Below are 7,433 nucleotides of genomic sequence, written 5' to 3'. Positions count from 1 at the left end.
GCCTTGACATCTGGTGAAACTGAGAGGGCCCCAGTTGTCTTTCCCTGCATGTTCCCTCCCCCACTCTGCTCCCACAGATAAGGTTCCCAACCAAACGACCTGCCTTAGAGATGGGACCAGGCACAGCTCCTGCTTATCCCTGAGGAGCCAGTCTCAGCTCCCAGAATTATTCAAACAAGCCAATTGCATCTTCCCGTGGGAACCAGAGGTCCTCTTACTGTCTTGTGTCTACAAGGCCTGCCTCCCGCAGCCCCTGGCTCTTCACCCTGTTCCCGAGTGCTTCCGCCTTGTGGCTCTGTGTGGCCTGCGCCACCTTCCTCCCCTGGGCATTGAGAATACATGACTAAGAAACTGCCGGCCATCTCACCGGTCCAGTATTGGGTGTTGTGTGTTCAGCCATCCTGTAACCCCAGGGCAGGACTGCCTCTCTCTTTAATGGAGGGTTGAGGGGGAGCAGAAGGGAATTCAAGCAGCCTCAGAGACACCAAGTGTGGGGGAGAGGTTCAGAGTCTGTACACAAATCTGTGTGACCTCCGACGGGCACTAAAACCTCCTGGGCCTCATTTTCCTCACCTGGCCATTGGGGATAATAATCATTTCTGTGCTTCCATATGAGATGGGCAACGTACAAGATGATGGCATCACCGCGGTCCTGACAAGGGGGCTGGGGCGGGGAACGGGAGGTACAGAGACAGGACAGGCGCTTGTGCGCATAAGGTATTATTGTCATCATTATTGCTGCACAATTGGATTCCCTTCTCTCGAAGCACATTCGCTTTCTTTTCATTGTTTATCTTTTTCCACTGGAAGCAGCTAGACATTTTGTTTGTAAGTTTCTCTGTCAAGCCTCCCAGCTTCTCCATCAAGGAGTCGATGATCTGTAAACAAACGCTTCCATGCACAGGGGAGCTCCCCCATTTAAAGGCACCTTAGGGGGAACCCTTTTACAACGAGAATTATTGCCCTGTAATGTCTCTTTTCGTGAATTTGGAGTTTTGCTTAGCAAGTTCCTTTAAAACAGAGACCGTGCATCCTGGACAAAGCGCATCGGGGCAGCGTGGATGATGAGACTGTTCTAAATCCTGTGAGCTGGTCCCGGCTATGGATGCAGCCAGACAGGGCAAGCTTTCTGTTAGGTCGTTTGTTTTTAAGGAATGAGAGGCTAACAAACGGTGATGCTGGGGAGATGGTGCGATATGTCAGAGAGAAGCTCAGCCTCTGTCTCTTTGCCCAAGTATGTGGTCTTGGGCAGGTTTCCCCAGTCTTGCCATCTGTAAAATGGCAATAGTAATTCCTACCTTAACTGTTGTTTTAAAGATGAAATGAGATATCATATGTGCCATGCATGAGATCTGCAAACACAAGGTACTTTGTGGGCTCTGGGCTCATTGGTTTTTTTATCTCTTCCCAACCCTGACATAGAGCACCCAGGCAAAGGTTAGTTGGTTTGGCTACTGTCCTGTTTCTCCAGCCTAATCTGGAGATTTCTGCATAAGCCAATTATCATTCTAGAAACTGGGGGCTGCGGCAGGAGTGCCTCTTTCTTATAAAAGTCTTTCCTGCAGTGAGGGCAAAGCAATCAGGAAGGCCCTCACTTCCAGGAAGTCTTCTTTGATTGATTGCACCTTTGCCCTGATGGCACCATTGGCCTTTCTTTTTAATCCTTACCCTCTTCTCCTCAATTCTTTCCTTTGCCTTCTAGTTCTACCTTCTCCCTTGCTTGTCCTCATTTGATGCTTCCTCCTTCTACGCCACTACCTTCTCTTAGATTTCCCCTTCTTTCTCCCCTCCCCTTTCCTTCCTGTACCTCCCCACCCACCCCACCCCCACCAATTCCACCCTGAACTGTGTCACAGAATTGGGAAGGCAAGCTCTGTGGCCTCTCCCTCAGCGGCCTCCCCCGAGCGCTGCCATGCGGAATTGCCTGCGGTCCTGTCCCATTTTGCCCTTCTGTGGTCAGGATCTACACAAATGAACCCCAGGCCCCACCTTGGGAGCCCAGGGCACCAAGATCTGGAGTGTTATTTTCCAGCCCAGCCCCCTGGAAATAAGCTGATGTCTTACCCAAATGACAAAAATAAAAGAAATATGGGGAAAAGGCCGGTCCAGGTAGGCCCAGCAGTACGAAGTGAGACTTCACACCAGCCTGCTCACCAGCTACTGCGAGCTGGGCTAATTAGAGGGCCTTGCAGTCCCCGTGGTAATTTGCTTAAATGGAAGAAGTTGATTTTCTCTCCTTTTTCTGTTCTCAGGAATTCCAGTTTTAGGCTCTGGTAGTCTCTAACCACCACTCCCTTTGGCCCTCTGGGGAAGTGTTTGCTATGGAAATATGCAATTAATATTGCAGCGATCATAATTGCTAATTATTAAAACAATGCTACCCCCTTTTCCTGGCCTAGTTTCATGTTTAAAACCATTTAAATAACAGGCAGGAAGGAAAAAAAAGAAGAAAAAAGTTAAACACCAGTGCTGAACTTGTGCAAAGGCCAAATGAGAGGGTCCCTGGGCTGTCCAGGATTTGTCCTGGAGGCTGGAAGGACAGTGTCCTCCAAAGCCGATCATTTAGGCTCCCCTGGAGCCATGTGCTAGATAAAAGCGAGGGACAAATTGCACTTTGGTCACTGGAATCCCATTTTCGCAGTGACACAGAGCTATTTTCTCTGCGTTCTGAGTGATCTCCAGTGGGGCCCCAGACCCCAGGGAACCACAGAGCCCTGGACCCCGCCCAACCTTTCGCCAGCTCGCTTCCTTAGCGCCAGGGCAAGAATTGTCTGGAAACAAACGTTTGAGTGGACTTGGTGCCGGGTTACTTCAAGGGCAAGGTGGAGGAGTATGTCTGTAACACATAAGACAGCTGTTTCTACTGGTTCTTTCAACAAACTTGAAGACATCAGTAACAACTGCTGCTTGGTCCATGCCCTAAAGCACGGTTTGCATGATGTCATCCCACAGCAGAAACCTTCTAGCATGCTTCTGCTCCCACTCAGCCCCCCAGGGGCCGGCCCTCATCCTTGGCTTGGCATTTAAGTGTCAGAGATCCAGGCTCAGCCTGTCTGCCCAGCCCATCTGGCCATTCCCCAAAGATTCCCCAATGTAATGCTTCTGCGGTTATGTAGAATGTCCCTCTCAGCTTTACTCAGCAAAATCAATTCCATTTTTAAAGGTTTCCCTTAAGTCTCCCACCTTTCCAGGACAGGACCCTCTTCTTAGAAGGACTCCTCTGTCCTCTGAACTCTCCTAGCAAGTATTTTTGTCCCTTGTAGAATCGTACAACACACTACTCTGTACTTGAGCCATCGCTATATGTTTCTTCTAGTTATGACTAAATCCGAAACTTCTTGAGGATGTTGATTTGTAATTACTGACCTTAGATTCCAATGTAAATGAGATCACGTGGTATTTGTGTTTCTCTCTCTGACTTATTTCACTTAGCAGAATGCCCCCAAGGTCTATCCTTGTTTTTGAAATGGCAAGATTCCTTCTTTTTTATAGCTAAATAATAGACCATTGTGTATGTACCACATTTTTTGCCTGTTCATCTGTCAATGGACACTTAGAGTTTTCTCATATATTGGTGATTTTCTCATCTGAAAAATGGGACTATTTGATACTGTCTGCCTCCGTAGGACTGGGGGTGGGTTATACATGAAAGTTCTTTGTCAGATGTGAGTAGGAATATTTACAGAGAAGAATTAGATCCCAGTTGGAATAAATCAGAGATTTGGAGCATGGGGCCCACATTTTCAGAACTGTGGCATGCCCCTGCCCTCTAGTTTGCCAGGCAGTGTCTATCCCATTCCATTATTTCACTAGTTCCTAAACCTTCACTTTTTAATAAAGCATTCTTGGATTTATTCATTCATACAACAGAATTTGAGCATTTGTCAAGTGTCTGGCATCGCGATGGATCCCGAGAATGACAGGAATGAAACACACATCGTGCTTGTCCCCATGAAGGCAGAGTTCACCAAATCGTCAACCAAGTAAGGTCAGATTATAAAGGTTGTGACGGTTACAAGGGAGAAGCAGAAGGCTATGACAGTGTACAGAGGAGGGACCGGATCTATTCTGGGGCACAGAGAAGGCTTCCCCCAGGCACACAGAACAGAGCTGCAGTGTGAAGGAGGAAAGTTAAGGGGCTGCCTGGGGGACAGAGCGCAGGGGTGAGGGGGGCAGGGCAGAGCTAGGGTGGGAGGAGCTAAGGACACTGGGTAGGGCTGGGATGCACGGAGTGAAGGGTCCACGGTGCATGAGGAGGCTGGAGGGGAAACGACCAGGCCGAACAGGGATTTAGGGCTTTCTCCTAAGAGCCCTGTGCTTCTGTCCGCTGAAGGTTTTAAGCAGGCACAGGATGGGATCACCTTTACCTCCTGCAAGCTCACTCTGGCTGAAGCAAGAGGGAGAAAGCGCCTTACTCACTCCTGCTTCTCCCTGTCTAGACACGGAACCAGGGGAGCTGGTGTCCTTGTTCTGGGTCCGGTTCCACACTTAGTCGTTGTCCCATCTCTCTACAATGCTTTAGCTGCAGTTGTTATTTTTGGAGGCTCTCCCAGATAAGCCCAGCCCTTCCTTTACCCTTGATGGAAACACAACTCTGTTCGACCAGGAAGGTCATTGCTTCATCCTGTCTCATAGCATCTGGAGCTAGTCCTTTCAGGTCCTGCGTCCTTGTATTTGAGGCAACATGGCAGTGTGGAAAGAGTCCGGGGACCGGGCTTCCAGTCTCCCCTTGGCCACGTGGCAGCCGTGTGATTGGGATTGGCTGACTGTGCAGGAAGCTCAAGGGTGAGCTTTAGAGGGTCTTGAAACTGATGTAGATGATATGACAAAAGGCAGAACCTAGAGCACACTCAGTGGTTTCATAGAGCTTACACGGTGTCACTGCTGCCAACATGCGGACACTTCATCAAGTGCTTGGCCAGCACAGGGCGCGGGGAGCCGGAGGGCTGTGGCTGTCCTACAGAGAGCCACACAGAGGGCGCTGCAGTGTCCCAGTGGTTCTCTGAGGACCCCAGTCCAGTGAGAAGGCAGGCACCTGGATGGTGTACTTTGTGACTAGGGGTGTGGGTGTGGGAGGCAGGGCAGACGCTGGGCCTGGGATACTGGACGCCACAGCTGGGCTCCAGTCGGACAGAAATGGGAGGACGTGGTGGGAAGCAGGGGGCGTAAGCCCATCACGCAGCTCTGACTGGAGGAGCACAGGCATAGGCGGGGAATCCTGCGACCTTGGGGCCCACGACAGGGTGAGGAGTTCCAGGCCTCTGCAGCTGATGGGCTCAAGCATAGCTGTGGGTGGGCTCAACGTCCAGGCTGGAGGCGGCTGGGGGCGGCCGGGGTGCTATCAGAGCCCTCGTTTGTGACTAAATTTGCTGATGTTCCCACCCTACTGAGATACTAGCCACAGCTACTAACTTGGGATGTGTTGGGGTGCTGCTATGCTTTTGGGGAAGACATGAACAAGCCTGGGGAGCAGGATTGCACCATTCTGTTCACACAGGGTCGGACCCCGGGCTGCATGGGGTTGGAATCTTTATGCCCCCGGATAACATTGGGGGATAGAAAGGGACCTGGTTTTCTGTACCTTTGCTGAACCCGAGTTCACAAACCTGAGGCAAGGGGTTTGCTTTCTACAAAGCTACCCTTCGACAAGTAAAAGTACACCTGTGAATGTCTCCTAGAACCAAGGGTCCACTTCCTTCCCCACATAAAAGGAAATGAAATGTGCAGAGCTCTAATAAAACCTGAAAGGCTTAGGTGTAAGCCAGGAAGCAGGGCTTTGAATGGGATCTGGTGGTCTCAGCTGGTTGGAGGTGTATCTATTATATGTCAAGCAATTAGAAATAGGTTTCTATTAACTGGCAGACTTTGTTTGCAGCTACTAGTGAAAAGGACAGCTTTCCTAGTGGCATCCACCAATACCCGCACACCCTGGAATCAGTGACAAATGTTTCAGGGGTTGTCTTACATCTGTAGGTTAAATATGCACATGTTTTTTGCAGCGGTCCTGGGGCCTTAGCGATAATGCTGATGTCAGATAGTTTTCATCCATCATTCATTCATTCATCCATTCATTCCTTCATCAGCCATGTATGCTTACAAATACTGTGTGCTGCTGAAACAGATAATTAAGTAGCACAAGGAAGTAAATAATTGTCACCTGTGTGACACCAACATATGTTATAGGAGTTTGAAGCAGGAGGGTTGTTTCTGGGGGGCTCCCTAGAGGAGGAGGCACCTGAGCTGGATCTTGGAAGATGGACAGAGATGGAGTGAAGCATGTGGAGTCAGAAAACAGCAGAGCCAAGGGGTGGACCCAGCCTAGGGGACATGAGGAGACGGTGATCTGGGTGAAGGGACAAGTGGGGGAGGGAGAGGAAGACAGGTACAGTGGGGGGCTTTGGGAGGAGAGCTAATGCAAAGATCTGAATCCCAGCATTCCTCTGCTTCTTTTGCTGCCTCCCCCTATCTCAGCATGGCCGGGCAATGGATTCCGGCTGGGGCCCCACTGGAATGAGCCATGGGGTGACCCGAGGGAGTGCACGTAGTACCCCAGCATGGCCTCTCCACATTGGTGCCTTTGCAATCCCGTTTGAAGGGAACACTGGCCTTCTGGCTCGGCCCTGTGAGCCAGAGCAGGGCTTGGTTGCTGCGGGAGCCTGCTGTCAGCTCTGCCTGGGAAGACATCTCCATGGCAGAGTGGGTGTGTCCAGGCAGGAGCTGGGAGAGCCTCTGTCATGTGGAGGTACTTGTGACGTTGTCTTGACACTGAGACCAGAGAAAAAATCTGGGTTTTCCTTGACTCTGTCCTGTAGAAGAGTGACCAGCAAAGGGAGGGATCGTCCTGCCGAGACTGGGCGCAGGGTTGGCCCGTACAGCTGCACAGGTTGTCTACTGTACAACTCCAGAGATACATTTCATGTAGCACAGCGCCTCTGGAGGCATTCGGGGTGCAATCCTAGTATCCTTGCATAGCAGCCCTGCCAGGCAGAGCAGGGCTCAGTTAGTCTAGGAGGAAATGCCTCTTTCAGGGCATGCATCTCTGAGGGGCAATCCCATCCGCTGTCCGGGCACAACCCTTTCTCCTCAGGTTCTGCTTGTTAGCATATGGTGTCCAGTGAGTCATGGCCAGCCTGTCTTCAAGTTTTTCTGGAAGAAGTCCTGTGGCTTTGACCTGGGCTAACCTACTGGGGCCCTTTTTCCATGTGCAGTGGGGTAACCACTGCGCCTCCTCTCCTGCCAGGTGAGCTAGCCGGCCCAGCCAGTGGAAGAGGCAGTGATGGGATTTGGGGAGAACAGCAGATGGCCCAGCAAACTAAACAGTTAATCCAACCAAATTACAGCAACAGATGTTTGAAGATGTTTGCATTCAAATTCAAACTGTTAGGTCTCTTGGAAGAGCCAACCAGAATGGGGAAGTTCGGTCTCCCTCTTAA

Source organism: Rhinolophus sinicus, chromosome 4, assembly GCF_057876585.1.
Source record: "Rhinolophus sinicus isolate RSI-liver-muscle chromosome 4, RSI-T2T, whole genome shotgun sequence".
NCBI lineage: Eukaryota > Metazoa > Chordata > Mammalia > Chiroptera > Rhinolophidae > Rhinolophus > Rhinolophus sinicus.
Note: the sequence above shows the minus strand (reverse complement) of the source record.